This window comes from Carcharodon carcharias, chromosome 13 (assembly GCF_017639515.1).
Source record: "Carcharodon carcharias isolate sCarCar2 chromosome 13, sCarCar2.pri, whole genome shotgun sequence".
Classification (NCBI taxonomy): domain Eukaryota; kingdom Metazoa; phylum Chordata; class Chondrichthyes; order Lamniformes; family Lamnidae; genus Carcharodon; species Carcharodon carcharias.
Genome location: NC_054479.1, coordinates 135,658,062 through 135,678,799, shown reverse-complemented (window position 1 = coordinate 135,678,799; position 20,738 = coordinate 135,658,062).

Genomic DNA, 20,738 nt, shown 5'->3' with positions numbered 1-20,738 from the left:
TTTATATAGCGCCTTTCAGAACACTCCAAAGCACTTTGTAGCCGCTGGGGTACTTTTGAAGTGTGGTCACTGCTGCAGTGCAGGAAACACAGCAGCCAATCTGTGCAGAGCAAGATCCTGCACACAGCAATGAGATATTGAACAAGTAATTTCTTTGCTTTGTTGATGCGAGTTGAAGGATATTGGCCAGAATATCACAGAATATATTTAAGATGGAAATTGATAGGTTTCTAGGCTCTAAAAGGTACTGGGAGAGAGTGGGAGTATGGCGTTGAGGTAGAGGATCAGCCATGAACGTATTGAATAGCGGAGCAGACTCGGAGGGTCGAATGACCTACTCCTGCTTCTATTTTTCTATGTTTCTGTGAAGAATAAATATTGGCCAGGACACCTTTACAAATAATGTCATGGGATGTTTAACATCCACCTGAGACGGCAGACAAGGCTTCAATTAAATGTCTGGCCCAAATGGAGCACCATTGACAGTGTAGCACGCTATCAGTACTGCATTAAAGGGCTGGATTTAATTCAGCCCGTCACAGGAAATATGGCAGCCAAGGCCACTTAATCACAGGAGATTCCTCGCCTTAGTCTCCTGGTGGCAGGACAACCTCCCCCAATCGTGCTCAAGTACGGAAGGGGCTGATACAGGATTCCGGCCACTGGCTCATTATTAAGCCAATTAACACACATTATCCATGAGGCCACTGCAACCAGAAGCCCTATTCTGACTGGTGGCACCCTCCCTTTAAGGCCTGCTGACCTCTGGACCTTCCTCCCCTCCCTGACCTATCCCCTGGGACTCCAATTGCCCTTCTGTTTACCCCCAAGTCCATCCCTACTCATCCCGCCCTGGGACCCCTGTCACTTACCTCTCCTCCGGTTCCTGGCATTTGGTTTGAGGCAGCTCCCGCAGTGCCTCTTCCGGCCACTGCAGCGCTGTTCCTGGAGGGACTAGAGAGCTGCCAGCCAATCTGATTGACTAGCAGCTCTCCAAGGCTGGTTTTCCACCCGGTGATGGGCCGAAGTCCCATCTTATGCCAATCAATGCTCATTAGAGCGTGAAATGGCACCAGACCTGCTGGTGTTGACAGGGGTGTGTTCCCCGCCCACTCTTTGGATGGCTGGGTGGGGGGGGGGGGGCTCCTGAAAATTCAGGCCACGGAGTCCGCACAGCTTTTTCGTGCTTCTGGAAGGCCACCCAAGAAACCTAGTCGTGTTTGCCAACAGCCTGCTGGGACCGGGGAGGGGGGCACTCTGTGCCCGATCGAGGGGTCAGGCACAAACCAGGGGATTGGCCGCTGAACATCACCCTCTACCCCTGCCTCCATCTTCCCTCCTTCTCCACAATCAAATTACAGAAAAGTTTTTCTTCTGACCTCCCCAAAATACAGCTTGTTGTAATTCAGATCTGCCATATTTCAGCAAGTGGGCTTAGAATCAAGGTTAATTGTTGCTGTTGCATTGCAGCAGCTCATCAAGGCACCTTGAATATTCTTCTCTTTCCTAGGCAATCCCTCCAGATCGAGGATGACTCGCTACCACTCTAGTTCGATAGGTTCTGAGATGGCTGATAAGTCCAATGTATGATCTGCAGACTCTACCACATACGGGACAGGTGGTGCTTGCGGGGTTATTTGGAGGTTTGTGCGCCTTTCCCGATGTTTCAACTTGACCTCTGCACACACCTGATGAAGTCTCTTGATGTGTTCAGTGCCTTCAAATGAGCCTCCTCCATTTTGGTCAGTCACAAGTCAGGGTTTCCCTTGAGTCGACGGGTATGTCTGGCCTCCTCAGAGATGCTTTGAGGACATCCCTAAAGTGTTTCCACTGCCCTCCTGGGAACCTCCTGCCGGAACTGAGTTTGGAGTAGAGCAGTTGCTTTGGGAATCTGGTGTCAGGCAGACAAACGGCATGTCCCACCCAGTGGAGTTGGTTTAGAGTGATTGGAAGAAGATGCTGCTTTTGTAGCCACCGGATTTGGAGGATCTTGTGAAGGCACCACTGGTGTTACTTCTCCTGTGTTTTGAGGTGCCTGTTGGAGGTTGCCCAAGTCTCTGGTGAATATTGGAGTGTGGGGAATACTGCTGCCTGGTAAACCATGCAGCCATGTTCCCAGTGTGGCTGGCCTTCCGCTCCAGTCTCGTGCCGGCTCATCATAACCTGCCGTAAAACACCCCCAAACGTTCTCCCGCCTGACGCCCGAAAACGCAGCGGGCAACGCAAAACTGGTGCACAGGTGGCTCTTTATCAAGTTCGATAGCTTATTAATTGGTCATTTCAAAATGGCGGGTGGGCTTCCAATATCAGCGTCCACCCGCATTCCGTAATTTTGGAGACTGGTGTCACGGTATCGCATCGCCAACCCAACGTCATCATGCCCTATTTTCCATTCACGCAAGGGAAGGTGGCTTTGATTTATGACCATAAAATCCAGCCCCTAAATTGAAATGGTTGGGCCCAAGGTCTTCTTTTGAGTTGTAATTTCCAATTAAACTTGGAGGCACACCCATTAAATCTGCTCAGTCCACGGCCTATGTATAATTATTCCATGATAGACTTCCCACCCACCACCACCAATTAGCCTCCTAATGGTTCACTTGTCTCCATAATAGAGGTTGACTGACACAACAGGTAAAGGACAAAAAGCAACAGAAACTGCACAGGGCTATCTAAACATATGTTTTAAATGATATATAGATCTGGATTAAGACTGGAAAAAATACTTTGAGGTAAGACTTAATGGCAACTCTGAGGGCAGCTGGAGCTTACAGTTTTTTGCAGCTCATTAAAGGCATAGCTTGTACCAGAAGATTGGAAAGTAGCTAATGTTCCATTTTTCTAACAAAAGGTCAGGAACACGATCTGAAAATTATAGGCCTGTTAGCATGACATCCAGTGTAAGAGAAACATTATAGTCTATTAGAAAGGAAGTAATTCAAGAGCCTTTTACAAGACTACAGGCAATAATTCCAAGCCAACATGGCTTTGTGGAATAAAAACAAAAAAACTGCGGATGCTGGAAGTCCAAAACAAAAACAGAATTACCTGGAAAAACTCAGCAGGTCTGGCAGCATCGGCGGAGAAGAAAAGAGTTGACGTTTCGAGTCCTCATGACCCTTCGACAGAACTTGAGTTCGAGTCCAGGAAAGAGCTGAAATATAAGCTGGTTTAAGGTGTGTGTGTGTGGGGGGCGGAGAGATAGAGAGACAGAGAGGTGGAGGGGGTTGGTGTGGTTGTAGGGACAAACAAGCAGTGATAGAGGCTTGTTTGTCCCTACAACCACACCAACCCCCTCCACCTCTCTGTCTCTCTATCTCTCCGCCCCCCACACACACACCTTAAACCAGCTTATATTTCAGCTCTTTCCTGGACTCGAACTCAAGTTCTGTCGAAGGGTCATGAGGACTCGAAACGTCAACTCTTTTCTTCTCCGCCGATGCTGCCAGACCTGCTGAGTTTTTCCAGGTAATTCTGTTTTTGTTATGGCTTTGTGGAAGGCAGGTCACACAGAACAAATTTATTTGAAGTTTTGGAGAGTGTGACAGAGTTGGTACACGTTATATATCTTGGCTTGCAGGAGACCTCACTAGAGGCTTGTGGCTAAAGTGAAAGCTCCTGGTTAAAGAAGGACCTCAATTAGATAATAAATTGCCCAAATAGCAAGAAATAAAGGGCAGCAATCAATGATAGCAGCTCTAGTTGGACAGCAGAGCACATTCAGGCTCAATCCTGGGGCTTTACTGTTCAATGTTTATAATTGATCTTGGCAAAGGCATTAAAAGTAGAACCTTGGAATGTCCAGTTTAATTCTAATTACTCTACACATAGGAGTGTGAGTATACAGAGCATACTGTACCGAGAAGCAGTGTTAGGTGTGGATCATACTAGCCAAATTAAGAGGGAAGAAAATCGATATTTGGCATGGCAAATGATTGATGGATTGCATTTTTCAAATTTGGAGATTGGCCTTATCTTCTAGTGGCCAGTGCTTATTCCTCCTTATCCATTCCCCTCACTCCGCCCCAAAGGAGGGTGGGCTTGGTCGGTAAAAGCAATACTCGTTCTAAGGTCAAACATTGACCTGTGTTGCGTTAACTAATCTCTTCAACAATGGGATGGGCTGTTTTATTATTAGCTGAAGGCTTTCCAAGGCTAAGGAGGGAAATATTGGCTAAGGTTCCCAAAGTTTATTCTTGTGTTACAACTACTGCTAGAGCTCTGTGCCTAGTTGCACTAGGTGGTACAAGCATTAATTGCCCACTTAAGGGCCTCAGTTGGCAGTGGGGCAAAAACCAGGGTGGGAAGGAGGTTCATTGGCTTTCCCACTATGGGCTTAATCAGGGTGGAGGCAGGAAGCCAGCAGGGGTATATCCTTCCCTCCCAGTTAAACTTGCCATGGGGGATGGCATTAAATTCTGCCCCATCTCTGCAGAGGTTGGAAATTTGGCGGTTGGCTCAAGGAATCATCACTACTTTCACAGACCACATAAACTGAGTCTGTTACAAGTGCAGGTGTCAGCCATGGCTCGTGAGTAGCACTGTCGCCCCTGAGTCAGAAATTTGTGAGTCCAATTCCTACTCGAGAGACTTGAACACAAAATCTAGGCTGACTACACCCCCTCCCCCCACCCAGTGCAGTACTGAGTGGATAGTCCACTATTGAGGATCCATACTTCTGATGAGATATCAAACCAAGGCCACATGTGTCCTCTGCTGTGGCTGTAAACATTTTCATGGCCCTGGCTTTTGGGAGAGCAGGATTATTGCCCTGGGCAATATTTATTCCTCAACCAACATTGCTGGAAGTGATAGGTCATTATCACATTACTTTTTCTGGGACATGATAGAGTGCGCTAACTGGCTGCTGTGCTTTTCCATATTGCAACAGTGACTACACTTCAAAAGTACTTCATTGGCTGTTGTTTTGGGGTGGCTGTGATGTACTATTAATGACAGAGTTTATCTGCAGACACTTCTTGGGTGGAAACTTTAAGTCTATTTACAATACACTCAGCAGCAAATACACATGTGCTTTCAACTCCAGCTCTCTATCTACACTGCCTGCTGAGGTAGACTGCGCTACTCTCCTATTGGCTACTACAGATCTTGTGATCTTGCCTAACAAGTATTATTTTTAAAGGTACATTACACACTAAATAAAACCATAATTACTACATTCCTCCCCCTTTAACGTGGCTACATATATTATACTTACAAATGCATATTTTTCAAGACAACATAATATTTACACTGGGTAAGGAATTTATAAATTCAGTCTTTCAGGTGGTTTCCTGATATGTGTGGAATGTCGCAGCTCCACAACTTCAGATTCTTTGTCAGGAACCTCCTTTTCCGGAGTTACCTGAACAGGCGCATTGGTGGCAATTACAGTTCTGTATCCTCAACTCTTAAAGGAACATCAGACATGTCTGTCCTGGGTTGAATATCCTCAACAGGAATACAGACCTGGTCATGATCACTGGTGGAATCAAATCTTGGCGATTTGTCTCTCTCTTCCTTAAATGGTCCACATGCTTACAAATGATCTGGCCTTCCACCTCCATGTGGGAAGATAGAAGTCCAGTCACCGCATTTATTTCACCCGGTAACCACTTTCCCGAAGTTCTTCACGTATACCGACTCTCCCACGGTAAATTTCCTGTCTCGGCTTTGCCAGTCATGTCTGGTTTTCTGGCTTCCCTGACTCCTTTCCACATTCCCCTCTAAATTTGGCATTATTAAGCTCAATCTCATCCTGAGACAACATTTCAACAATAACTCCACAGGTGTGACACCTGTTGTTGTGTGAGGGTTAGTCTTGTAATGAAAAAGAAAGCGTGCTAACTTGATTGTCAAGGAATCACCACTTACCTTTTTTATGCCTGGCTTGATCATTCGAACCGCACTTTCAACCAGTCCATTTGAGAAAGGGTGGTATGGTGCAGTTTTCACTTGACTGATACCGTTGAGGCTGATAAACCGTTGAAATTCAGCATTTGTAGATGCTGTGCCATTATCGGAAACGACTACTTCTGGTGAATGGCAAAACTCTGACGTACTTTCTCAATTGTAGTAGCCGACGTTGGTGACTTCACCTCAGATACGTCCAATCGTTTAGAGTGAGCATCGACAATGAGCAGAAACATTGTTCCTAGGAAAGGTCCAACATAGTCAATATGCAACCACACCCAGGGTCTACCTGGCCACACCCATGGGTGTAATGGAGCTGTCACTGGCAACTTTTGCAGCTGCTGACATTGCACACAGTGCTTTACTAAACTCTCTATTTCACCATCCATCCCAGAGCACAATAGATAGCTGCATGCTGTGGTCTTTATTTGGAAAATTCCTAGATGGGCAATGTATAGTTCAATTAAACGTGGTTCCCTTCCCTTTGGAAGAACTATCTTGGCGTTTGTGATTTGATTGCCAGGCCTATGTACAAAAGTGTATTCGTTTGCTGCCAGAATTAAAGCCCAGCATTGTATTCTTGCTGAGGCTATGGGTGGTAAAGCCTTGCCCTCATTAATCAATCCTAGCAATGGTTTGTGGCCTGAAACAATTATAAAATGGCAGTTGTGTACATGCTGGTGAAATTTCTTGACACCAAAGATGGTGGACAGGCCTTTTTGTTCTATCTGCGAGATCCCTTTTCCGCTGCGGCGAGCTTTCTTGAAACATAACCTATTGGCAATTCAGTGCTGTCGTCCACGATGAGAGAGCACTGCTCCCACTCCATAGGGAGGTGTGTCACATTTCAGCACCAACTCTTTCGTCTGGTCATGATGCACTAATAGATTGGACAAGTGCAACAATTGTTTCACCTTTATGAAAGCTTCTTTCTGGGGCGCATCCCAAGACCAGTGGTGATTCTTTTGGAGTAGAGAATGTAGGGAGTCAGCACTGTAGACAAATAGGGTAAGAGCCGCCCATAATAGTTGATCATTCCTCGGAATGATTTGGGCTCTGGGGCATTCTTTGGTGCAAGTGCCTCTCTTATGGCTCTTACTTTCTTCTCAACCAGGTGGAGGCCCTGTGAATCTACCTGGTGACCCAAATAGATTACTTACCTTGCTTGAAACATGCACTTGTGCTTCTAGTGCAGACTTTAATCTTGCCCTTCCTTTTGACTTCACAGTCGGCCAGACTTCTCTCAGGTGCAAGCTCAACACGTCTGAACTCAGTGGCTGAGTCTCCCAAAATTTCATTATCTGTCTGCTCCTGGTGAATTCTGTGACTTTTGCTTCCAAAGCCTCTTTGTCTTCATTTAGCTGATCCTTCAGCTCTTCCAGCTCTTTTGTATTTGTTTGTTGCCTCCTGAAAAATTGAGCACTGTTGTGTCTTCTCTGTAACTCATTTTTCAGTTTGTTCAGAGAGGTGCTGAAAATTTCTGATTCCCTTCATACTTTTCCAGAGGTACAAACTTTGAACTGAGGGAATCTTGCAGTGTGTGAAGCTCTTTCAACAGGTTTTCTTTTTCCCTTCGAAGCTTGCTCACCTCATCTTGAACTCTGTCATCAAGAGGGGTTCCTTCAAATTCCTTCTGCTGTTCTTCTTGTTTTTGGCTTAAACCTGCATTTCTTCAGGTTGTTGAGCCCTTGCACACCCCCTTTTCAAAACAGGGGCGTTTCCAGATTCCTTTTGGAATCCCAGTGGCCAATCAAGGTTGATTTCCCATGGCCAATTTTGCCCTTGAAGGCTTGGTCCTCTGCCTCTTAGTACTAACATTGATAGCTTTGCTGATTGGCTTCTGCAATGGACAGTTACTCTGCTTATGCCTTTTACTTGGATGTCTTTACCCATATATGAATTTATCTTGGCATCTGTTTGTTCCAAACTTAATTGATGTTCACCATTATTCAAATATCTGAAGGTATGTTACCCAATTACTGTAGTGGAAGCTCCTGTGTCCACTTCCGTTCTAACAGGTTTGCCATTTCACTGTGAAAAATTTTGGTTCTGTCTTTCCAACTTTCAGATTAAACAACGAGTAAATGTCTGAATTTGTTCTTTCAGGCTCTTCTACATTGTAGATTTCATTGGGTTCCTTCTTCTGTTTACAAGCCTGCTTGAATCTTTCCTTGAATTGCCCCTTCGTATGCTCATTCCTGTGACAATAGGAACATTCCATTTTTTAATTTGCCAATCACTAAAAGACTGCTTGCTTCCAACTCTGTTAAAATTATTCTTTGATTTTGCTGCTAAGTTATTTTTCTTTATTCTTCGGTGAGCGGGGGCTGTTTCCTGTTTCTCGGCAGAGTCTCACTTTGTGGCCCTTGCTTTGGCTGAGGTTTCCCGCATGATGCACCATTTTGCGCACCCTGTATTGCTTTTGAATTTCTTACTGCACTTTCCATGGTCAGAGCTATCTTCTTGAAATCTAGATTCACCTCAGACGATAATCTTTTCTGAATAGAGTTCACACCACACACAAAACGACCTCTGAGCATGTCGTTCAGAGTCATACCGAACTCACAATGCTCCATTGGCTGCTTCAAACGTGCGATGTAGTATGCAATTGTCTCACCCAGGGCTTTACTTTACAAGTTAAACCTAAACCTCTGCATCATGGCTGAGTGTTTGGGTTGAAAGTGACCCTTCGCAAGGTCCACCAATTCATCGATATTCTTCAACTCTGGGACACTGGGCACCATCACACTTAAAATATAGCTGTAGGTTTTGTTCCCACAAGTGCTCAAAAGGATTGCTCACCTCTTTTCTTCCCTGTAAATCTCGTTTGCTTGAAAAAAGAACGTGAGGCATTTTATGCACTGAAACCAATCATCTGTGTCTGGTTCAAAATGATAAATTCTTCCAAATTGTGGAATTTTGAGAGGGGAAAACTTCTTCTTCTCTAATGGAACTTGTTACTTACAATCACTGGGTGAGGTACATTGTTGATTTCTTTTTAATTTGATTTCTTCTGTTCAATCCTGTTTTATCCTCATTGCCAGTTTGTTGTAGGGTGGCTGAGTTGTACTAATAATGATAGAGTTGACATGCAGACACTTTTTGGGTGGAAACTTTAAGCTTATTTACAATATACTCAGCAGTGCTTTCAACTCCAACTCTATCTCTACATTGACGGCTGAGGCAGCCTGAGCTACTCCCCTATTGCTTGCTACAGATCATGTGATCTTGCCCAACAAATATTATTCTTAAAGTTACATAACACACTAAATAAAACCTTAACTACTACAGCTGTAAAGCACTTTGGGGTGTCCTGATGTTGTAAAAGACGCTAAGTAACTACTAGATGTCCTTTCTTTTTACAGGTGGGTTGGGTTTAGTCCTGCAAACAGAGCCTCTAGTCCTTCAAAGCCCAAACTAAAAGAGTGCCCATATGAAATAAGTTATGTCAGAGTACTCCACTGCTTTTTATGTGTTGTTGACCAGCCTGAAGTTTCACAATGTGTTTATTTCTCAGATTGGGGATTCCATAGCCAAAGTAATTCATGGTTTCAATATTGAGACTTGTCCTTAAGTAGTCCCATTCATCGTTAATTTCCTCAGCCAATTACACATACAAACTTCTTGCTGCTTCAGGGTAGAAGATTTGTTTAATACTCAATAATGGTTGTGTAACCACAGAGATTGTTACATCAAGACAACCATTTCAAAGCAAGTGACCTTTGACTGAAGTTTCAGGGAAAAAATAGCTGTTAATTATCTCATGCTGTGGAATATCAATCAGTAAAACTAGTGCATTTTAATTTTATAAAGCCTTAGATTTGTAGCAACAAAACTTTCATTGCACTTGTCTGCAATTGTGATATTCAATTTTGAATGAGGTATTAAGCAGGGAAGAAAAATATAAACATTTTCTTGCCAAAAGCAAAATGTAATGATCGACAGCAGTGTCAATAAATGTTCTTATTCTGCAAGGTATTATGGCTTCTAGAAGTACATGTGCAGTATTGAACTGTTCCATATTTATAGAAGAGTTCCTCAAATGCCATTGCCTCCCCACCCCACCCCATGTAGAAAGTAATGAGTGCTAAAAATTAATTTCTTTCTTTTAACTGAAAGGTGATGATTCTCAAGCTCATTAAATTTGCAACTTGCGTATTGAAAGTTGACCTTAATCTAACGTTGTGTGCTAATTTTCATTTTAACAAGATTTGATTTTCAAGGTCTCGTTTCTCCAGGCTTTATTAATAATTGACTGGTTTTCTACAAAACACAAAATTATTCTTTGTGTTTTTATCTTACTTCCAGCTACCTATTTACTGCATACATTTTTATAAGGCGCTGTGGAAGAATGGTTGAATATTTACATGATTCCAAGGATATTTTTATATTGTAAGTAATGATGTACTGCCCACGCAGCTGCGAGCGGAGCAGATAAGGACCATTTCCCCCATGATTCTTTGCAATATTAGGACCCAAAATTCTGTCCATTCCTCTTGACATTCCATGGAATGGCAAGCTAGAAATTAGTAGCTGGTCGCCCACCATTCCATTGAATGCTCGGACAAGGTTTAGTATGCATTTCCCTGTTATTCCTTGGAATGATGGGGGAATAGATTAATGCCCATTGCTCTGTCATTCCATACAATGATAACATGCAGATTGTACTCAACCCTTGCCATTCGTGGAATGATACCACAACAGCTTGCATTTATGTAGGATCTTTAATGCAGTAAAATGCCCAAAGGTGCTTCACAGCATTGCTATGAAACAAAATTTAACAATGAGCTACATGAGGAGGTATTTGGAGGGGTGACCCAAATTAGTCAAAGAGATAGGTTTTAAGGGGCGACTTAAAGAAAGAAAGAGAATTAAAGAGGTGGAGAGGTTTAAGGGCTGAGTTCCAGAGCTTTGGGCTTCAGCAGCTGACACCTAGACCACCAGTGATGGAGTGATTGAAATAGAGCATGCCCAAGTGGCCAGAAATGGAGGAGAACAGAGTTCTTGGAGGATCGTGGGGCTGGAGGAGATTACAGGGATAAGGAGGAATGAGGGATTTATAAAAGAGGATCAGAATTTTATTACATTGCACATTTGGTAGTGGTTGATGAATTCTTATGTTTTGTCAAGGTTACCAATACCACTGCTGTTGAATGGGGTGCCTTTCCACTTCTGGCTCTCATTGTTGGCATCGCTAGTCCCTAAATGCCAGTTCACTATTGGAAGATGGGGAAGGGCCAATGTGACCTCCTTCACCAAGTTAAAGCAGATTAAAAAATAAAAAGCAACATTTTAAAATTTACTTTGCACCAGTCGCTAATCTGTACACATACAATATTTAGTAGAACTGATTCATGGGAGGTCACATAGAGCAGTGGCCCTGCTTGTGAGCCAGAAGCTTGAGGTTTGAATCCCACTCCAGGGCTTGATGGCCAAGGAAGGTGCGTTCATAATGTGGCCAAACAGGTTCAGTGCCAACTTGTAAACTTCTAACGGCAGGTGGTAAGAGTGGGAGAGTTTCCTGGTCAGCCATGTGATGGAAAGAAATTAGAGCCTCTACCATCACCATCCTTAGCTCAAGGCCATAACATGCATGTGAAAGTGTATGTTGCCACAGCAACTCAAACTCCTTGGGGGAGCATGGCCGGTGTGGATCAGATTGGTGCCAACAGCACAGGTTCATTTCCTCATTCCCACTGGGGTGGATTCGGGACCTGCCTCCTTGCCCTACCTCTGGTGGAGCTTGTGGCACTGCAGGCTGGATGGACTTGCCTTAAGGCAGAGAACTGAAGAAGAACTGATTCCCTTTAATTCTCTGATTTGAGCAGATAAACCTATTATAAATACCACGTATAGCTTGTCAGCTTTCATAATGCCGTACACACCTCACTTTTCATCCGTGTCTGCAGACTGGATATGAGTAACCTTTGAGAAATGTTTGGAACAACTTAACGTTAATCACAAAAGTGTAATAATTTTGCTGCAGAAATGTTGCCACAAAAGGGTTGCTTAAGCAGTTTTCTAGGGCTGTATGAAGTTCACGTGTTTTACAAAGACACAGATTTAATGCATCTACTGTGTCTGTCTGAAAGAATTAGTGGAATAATGGGAAAACCAAGTCATCACAATCAGTAGATAATTTTTCCAAAGTCATAAAATCAATAATGGTGTCAGGGTGGTAACTAATTGGACAATGCACAAGAGCATGGGAGGATTAGAGATAGGCAGGCAAGCTGTGTCTCCCTTCAGCTGTCATCAGCCTGTCCTTGAATCCCCTCCAGCATACCAGTACATTGCTATTTAATCACACCATCATCCAGTATATTTTGAAGACAGGTTTTCTTTTTCCTAATGAGAGACCTTCTACAGAAGTTGCAGACAGGCAAGAGCATGTCGCTGACAGGAAAGAATGGGGAGACGGTGGCATAGTGGTATTGTCACGGACTAATATTCCAGCGACCCAGGATAATGCTCTGGTGACCTGCGTTAGAATCCAATAAAAATTGAATCCAATAAAAATCTGGAATTAAAAGTCTGATCATGACTGTGAAACCGTTGCTGATTGGCATAAAAACCGATCTGATTCACTAATTTCCTTTAGGGAAGGAAATCTGCTGTCCTTACCTGGTCTGGCCTACACGTGACTCCAGGACCACACCAATGTGGTTGACTCTTGAGTGCCCTCTGAGCAAGGGCAATTAGGGATGGGTAATAAATGCTGGCCTAGCCAGTGATGCCCACGTCCCATGAATGACTTTTTTAAAAAGATACTGGGGACTTGGGAGCACACCAGCTGTTCCAGTACTTGCTTTGGAAGCGGTTGGAAGACCTTTCTTCATTGTTACACATATCAGTGCTGTGGGAGTCGAGCACTTGCTCACTTTTGGCATTAGTGCTTCCTAGTCAACCAGCAGAAGCAGAGTGAAGGAGCCTATTGGGCCATACCCCAGCCCTGGAAGAACATCCATGAGTGCATCCACTGATGATTTTTCATTATTTTCCACATCAATCATTCATGACAGCTTTGAGGCACTAGGATGTATCCCATCTGGCTTAGGTCAAAAGGACACAGATTTGAGTGTTTATGGTGGGAAGCTGCATTAGCCATTCATCAGCAGATCTGGCTGGACCACATCAAGCGATGTTAGTTCCTGCTATTCACTGCCAAAACTGCTCACTATTCCAGCACACAGGGCTCCATTAGTCCATTGAATGAGGGAGGGCCTTCTCCATGGATCTAATAGTGGTTCAGCTCAGCCGTCGGGCTTTGGGTCCAGATTGAAATCATGAATTCAGTGTAAAGTAGATGCCCATGTTTCTAACAGCAACTCTCTCAGGAAATGAATGGGGTATCAAAGCAAGGGGTAAGTTTCCAGGGAATCAAACACAGACCTGCAAAAAGTGCTACTGATTATCTCACACCATAGTGCTCGTGAATAGAATGGGTGCCCTTCTGATTCATGAAGGCGGTGGAATCAAAAGTGTGTCCAGGGGGTGATATGGATGCTTCGATGAAGCCTGGGTCTAGAGGAATCCTGCTAATTGTGCAAACACCCCAAGTCTAACCTGCCATTCCTGATTATCCATTGGGAAAGTAATGAAAGTGCTAGCTCAAGCAAACAAAACATCAGTCAAGTGCTAAATGCAAGCATCAACTGCTGGCTGAATGTTAATAGAGGCAAAGAGGTTCGGGGTGCAGTGGCCTTGATTGCTGTACTTGCTGTGGCATTTGGGTTGCTGGCCTTGTCACAGGAAGCAACACAACATTGTCACAGACCCCTTCGAGAAGATAGTGTCCTTAGCAATTGCTGCTGTGAGACCTGTAGATATAATGTCCTGGCCTATTAATGTGTTTGTCCTTGTTTCTGGGGAATTGCTGACCGAGTAGATTGAAGTCTGCCCAAATATTGGAATGGTGCAAATGCACCTGTAAGCGACTGATTCCCATTCCATGCACTATTTCTATCCCACCAGTGCCCTATTTTTGGGTGCATAATAAGAAGGCTACAGATTCGACCCCAGCTTCCTCTGTATATTTTATTTCTTGGAGTTATGCAGGGATGACACTAGTTTCTATGTATCTAGGAACTTTATTTACAGTGCTTTAAAATGTCCATTCCATGCTTCTAGCTCAAGATTCCAGTTCTTTCTACAGCTTTGTTTTATTTTACCTGATTCCACACCCAGGGTTAATGAATCAAGCACAAAGAGCATTAATAGCAAACAGACTCACATAATCAAACACAGAACAATTGAACACTACAATGGGGTCCTTGACCAAGCAGCACTAAGGTTACTCCTATTAGCCATGGGCCTAGGTGGTAAAGAGAAGTAGTTCCTGCTTCTAACCATGACACAGCAAACTCCCACAGGAAGCACAAATGTATCAATGAAGAGTCCACTGGGTTTAGCTTTGGTGTCCCTTCAGTTTGATAGGGTACTGACACAACTGCCCAAACTCACACTTGGCCAATTGTCAGTTAGGTGGAGTACTGCAGAGACCCTTCTGCCTAGGAAGCTACGATATGATGACAGGAGAAAAACTGAAGGGAAAAAATTGGCACTTGGATATTAATTTTAAATATTCTATTAAGTTTTAGAGCTGGCAAAAATTACATAAATGAGAAGGAAGTGGATAGATTGGCAAGCTGGACTTTTCATTTTGGGAGTTTGGGTTAATCCCATCTCAGATTGATGGGATGAAAATCTGCTTGCTGTAAGGACTGTTTCCACCCAGTTCCTAATGGGCAAAGGCCTACACACAAAAATTGATATTAGATTAGTGAATTCACTCGAGATCACAAGATGTCTGCTTTGGGAAATTGGAAATTGCTGAGAAGGGTTTTATTCTCTGATACTTTACATTGTTGTACATTGTTGGGAAAGAGTAGAGGGATTTTTTTTTTGAGTTTGTTTAATCCTGATCTATCTTGCATGGCGGAGCTTGATTCTGAAGCTGAGAGACAAAAATGAAAGTGTTCCATCTCACAGCACTAACTCCCCTCTCTTTAATGATCACAAAATGCGAAGAAAAAAATTGGTCGCTGTCCTTTGTACCTCTTGAGGGAGGAAAAGACACACACTCACGCACACACACATGCACACACATAGGCGCACACACTTTAAGCCTCTGCAGCATAGGAGACAGATGTTAATTAGATGAAATTCTTATTCGTTAATGAAAAGAACAAATGTTATTGCTATTCTGGAGGGAGTCGTGAATGATTTGCAGCTGCATTTTGCTGTCAGAATAAAATTCCTGCTGGGAAAGCCAGTTGTGCGGAATCGGACAAGCGAAGCAGTGACTTGGCCTGGTGAACACGCTGCCTGATATGAAGTGTGTGCAGCTGCAGCCTGTCTGAGCTCTGCTCACAAAGCCATGAAGGAAAGAAAAATAGTCTCTTGGGCACTTTATTTTTCAGTATTTTCTTTTGGGCTGGGCTTGGTAACACCACAGTGAGAGTCAAACCACGTTCTGAAGAAATTCAGATTCATTGATGCAGACTTTCCAAAATTAGTCAATTTTGAAATTATTCTAGGTCATGCCATTTTTTTCTTCTTCCCCCAGCTGCCATGGTTCTATTCAGGATGCATGCTCTTGATTGCACAGAATGAAAAGAACAACTTCGTTTATTATAAAAACAGAAAATGCTGGAAATGCTCAGCAGGTCTGGCGGGGTCTGTGGAGAGAGAAACAGCTTTAACACTTCAGCTCAATGAGCTTTCATCAGAACTGCGAAACATTAGAAATCCAGTGGGTCTTGAGCAGGTGAAAGGGGTGAGGGTTCAAAATAACAAAGGGGAAGGCCTGTGATAGGTTGAAAGACAGGAAAGATTAAATGACAAAAAATTTGGTGGTGCAGGGCCAAAGGGAGTGGGTCATGGGACAAGTAAAGACTCAAAAGATGTGTCTAGAGAAGGGGTGAATGGCAGAATGATGAGCAGCTGTTGTCTGAAAGCAAAAACAAGAGTGAAACAAGAATAAAACCAAAGCATGTAAAGTAAACAAATTAGAGGCAGCAATCATGGTCTGAAATTGTCCAAGTTGAGTCTGAAAGGGTGTAAAATGCCTAATCGAAATATGAGGTGTTGTTCCTCAAGTTTACGTTGAGCTTCATTGGAACTGGGCACGAGGCCAAGTACAGAGAGGGCAGCTTGAGAGCAATGTGGAGAATTAAAATGCTTGCGGACTGAATGCAAGTGTTCTGCAAAGCGCCCTCCCAATCTGCAATTGGTCTCCCCATTGTCACAGAAATGTTACAGTGCTGAAGGAGGCCATTCAGAGCAACATAGTCTGCACCAGCTCTCCACTTCGGCAATTCACTTAATGCCATCGCCCCCACCCCATGTTCTCACCATAGCCCTGCACATTCTTTCTTTTTAGTTAACAGCCTAATTCTCTTCTGAATGCTTCAATTGAACAGGCCTCCACCACACTTTCAGGCAGTGCATTCCAGACTTTAACCACTCGCTCCATGAAAATGGTCTCTCATATCGCTTTTGCTTATTTTGCCAATTACTTTAAATCTGTGCCCTCTTGTTCTTGATCCTTTCACTAGTGGGAACAGTTTCTCCCTATCTACTCTGTCCAGAGCCCTCATGATTTTGAATACCTCTATCAAAACTACTCTCAGCTTTCTCCAATCTATCGTCAGTACCGAAGTTCTGTATCCCTCGAATCATTCTTGTGAATCTTTTCTAAACTCTCTCTAATGCCTTCACACCCTTCCTAAAGTACGGAACCCAGAACTGCTCTCTGCACATCAGCCAAGGCTGAACTAGAGCCTTATACAAGTTCAACATTCCCTCCTTGTTCTTGTACTCCTTGTCCCTATTAAATAAGCATGTAACCATACAAACATGAATTTGGAGCAGGAGTAGGCCACTCAGCCCTTTGAACTTGCTCCTCCATTCAATAAGGTCATGGCTGATCTGATTTTAACCTCAATTCCACCTTCCCATCTACCCCCAATAACCTATCACCCCCTTCCTTAACAAGAATCTATCTACCTCTGCCTTAAAAATATTCAAAAACTCTGCTTCCACCAACATTTGAGGAAGAGAGTTCCAAGGGCTCATGACCCTCAACTCTGTCTTAACTTATTTTTAAACAGTGACCCCTAGTTCTAGATTCTCCCACAAGAGGAAACATCCTCTCCACATCCACCTTGTCAAGAGCCTTCAAGGATCTTAAAGGTTTCAATCAAGTTGCCTCTTAGTCTTCTAAACTCCAGCGGATACAAGCCTAGCCTGTCCGACCTTTCCTCATAAGACAACCCACCCATTCCAGGTATTAGTCTAGTAAACATTCCGTGAGCTGCTTCCAACACATTTACATTCTTCCTTAAATAAGGAGACCAATACTGTACACAGTAATCCAGATGTGGTCTTACCACTGCCCGGTATAACAGAAGCATAACTTCCCTAGTTTTGTATTCAATTCTCCTCTCAATAAATTATAACATTCTATTAGTTTTCCTAATTACTTGCTGTAACTGCATACTAGCCTTTTGTGATTCATGCATGAGGACACCTAGATCCCTCTGCACATCAGAGCTCTGCAATCTCTCACCATTTAGATAATATGCTTCATTTTTACTTGTTCTGTCAAAATGGAAGGTTTCATATTTTCCCACATTATACTCCATTTGCCAGACCTTTGCCCTTCACAACCTATCTATATCCCTTTGTCGTCTCCTTATGTCCTCTTCACATCTTACTTTCCTACCTATCTTTGTGTCATCAGCAAATTTAGCAATCATACCTCTTTCCCTTCATACAAGTCATTTATAGAAATTGTAAGGAATTGAGGTTCTAGCACTGACCTCTGTGGCACACCACTCATTACATCTTGCCAACCAGAAAATGTCCTATTTATGCCTACTCTATGTTTCCTGTAAGCTAGCCAATCCTCTATCTATGTCAATACTTTACCCCCTACACCATGGGAGGAATTTTACGGCAGGGGTGAGGCCATAAAATGCGGCAAGCCATTCAAAACTCCATTGACTTCGGCAGGAACAGAAGATCCTGCCAGTGGGAGGGACAATGAAATTCTGCCCCATGAGCTTTTATTTTATGGAATAACCTTTGATGTGGCACCTTATCAAATGTCTTCTGGAAATCTAAGTATAGTACATCCAGTAGTTCCCCTTTATCCACAACATATGGTACTTCTTCAAAGAACCCCAATAAATTAGTTAAACATAATTTCCCTTTTACAAAACTATGTTGACTCTGCCTAATTACCTTGAATTTTTCCAAGTGCCCTGCTATAACATCTTTAATAATAGCTTGTTTCATTTTCCCTTTGACAGATGTTAAGCTAGCTGACCTGTAGTTTCCTGCTTTCTGTCCCCCTCCCTTTTTGAATAAAGGAGTTACATTTGCTATTTTCCAATCTAACGGAGCCTTCTCCAAATCTAGGGAATTTTGGAAAATGAAAACCAATGCATCAACTATCTCACTAGCCACTTCTTTTAAGATCCTAGGATGAAGTCCATCAGGACCAGGGATTTGTCAGCCCGCAGCTCCAACAATCTGCTCAGTACCACTTGCCTGGTGATCGTAATTTTGTTGAGTTCCTCCCTCCCTTCCATCTCCTGATTTACAGCTATTTCTGGGATGTTACTTGTATCCTCTATAGTGAAGACGGAAGCAAAATACCTGTTCAATTCATCCAATATCTCCTTATTTTCCACTGTTAATTCCTCAAATTCACCTCCTATAGGACCAATGCTCACTTTGTTAACTTTGTCTTTTCAAAATATCTATAGAAACTCTTACTCTCTGTCTTTATGTTTCTGGCTGGCTTTCTCCTGTACCCTAATTTTTCCTTCCTTATCAATATTTGAGTCATTCTTTGCTTTTTTTAAATATTCTGTACATTTTTCTGACCTGCCACCCATCTTCACTCAATAATATGCTTTTTCTTTAAGTTTGATACTACCTTTACCTTTTTTAGGTCACCACAGATGGTGGGCCCTCCCCTTGGAATTTTTCTTTCTGGTTGGAATGTATCTATTCTGTGGATTCTGAAATGTCCCCTTAAATATCTGTCACTGCATCTCTGTTGGCCAATCCCTTAAACCAATTTGCCAGTTCACTTTAGCTGTCTCTGCTTTCATGCCCCCCATAATTGGCCTTAATAAGTTTAAAATAGTAGTCTTAGACCCACTCTTCTAGGATACAGTATGCTTTACCAACTGCTCTCTCAAACCTTTCCTGTAGCGTCCAGTTGCTTATGCACATATATACCCAGGTCCCACTGCTCCTGCACCCATTTTGGAGTTGTAACCTTTATTTCATATTGTCTCTGCAGGTTCTTCCTACCAAAATTAATCATTTCACAATTCTCCGCATTGCACTTCATCTGCCACATAGGGCAGACCACATAGCAAATACTGGATCAAAAGAAGTACATTTATTACATTTACAGACTTCACTTATTTAGTTCCTTTAATTACCTCATTTCAGAGTATTTTACTTCACCAATAAAGTACTTTTGAAGTAAAATCACTGTTGTAACATAGGAAATGCAGCAGCCAATTTGCACACAGCAAGCATTATACCTACACATGTTAATTAGGTAACTAACTAGGTAACCTGTTCTGGTGATCTTGGCAGAGGGAAAATAGTTGGCCAGAACAAGGGAAGATCTCCCATGCTCTTCCTGAAAAAGTGATCATCTCTGTCCACCAGAGAGGGCAGACAGGACCTTGTTTCAATGCCTAGCACAAAAGACAGCACCTCTGAAAGTGCAGCGCACCCTCTGTACTGCACTGGAGCATCAGCTTAGATTATATACTCGGGTCTCTGGATTGGTGCTCAAATCCCCAAATCTTCACTTTCAAATGTGACAAAGAAATAAGTGCAAACAGTTTTTTTCAACCATATATGACCTTTGATGCCTTGTTTACTGGGATCAAGGGGAGGGTTACTTAGGTTGCTAAATATTAACAGCCTGCTACACTTAGTTAATGTTCAGCCACAAAAGTGTAAAGCTTGACATTGTGGGTTGGGCAGCTGCTCTAGGAACCACTTGGTTTCCCTTTCTGTCCCAAAGGGACATGGGGCAGGGTGTATGATGGGTAGCTGATCCAATACTGTCTGTTTACAGCCCGGTCCCGCGCTGAACATTAACAAATCAGCAGGAAGATTTGCACCATTCTCATTATTTAGTGGCATCATGAAGTTTGTTAAAGCATGGAAATGGGGCATACATCCCACTTTCCTGTAATATTGACTGTATGATGCCAGCTATTGTTTGATTTGATATGGAGAGTTTTTTTTTAATTTTATCTATGTCAGTGAAGGTACAATATATTCCCCCTGTGTGGGCGTTGTTCACATTAATTGTCTGAATGCAGGTTTTACCTCATTTATTGATTGCCTGTCTTTATGACAGATTTAGGTTTCCTATGATTAATTGCTCTCTGTATTCGCACTAGGTTTTCTCCTCCTGGGCATATAGGAAAGAAAAGCAGGCGTTGTAAAGGTTGACATTACTCAGGTGAGACCCAATTTAGTTCCTTTGCAAATGGCTCAAAATCTCTAGATGGCTCCACCTTAATTTCTGAACGGTGCAAAGAATTGGGGTTGGGGATGTGGTGTGGGGGAACCTATATGAGCTCCTGTCCATCCTGTTGGAGATGGTTCAGAACAATCCCTGCTAACCACTACCTTTGGATCTCTTGCCTTTGCTGTTGATTATGTCAAATTGCTTTTCTTGTCAGTCAAACTTTGCACTGATACAAAATGCATGATGCAAAAATCGCTCATCCTGAACTTGGGCAGGCAACGTGGCTCCATGGGGTAACTTCTTA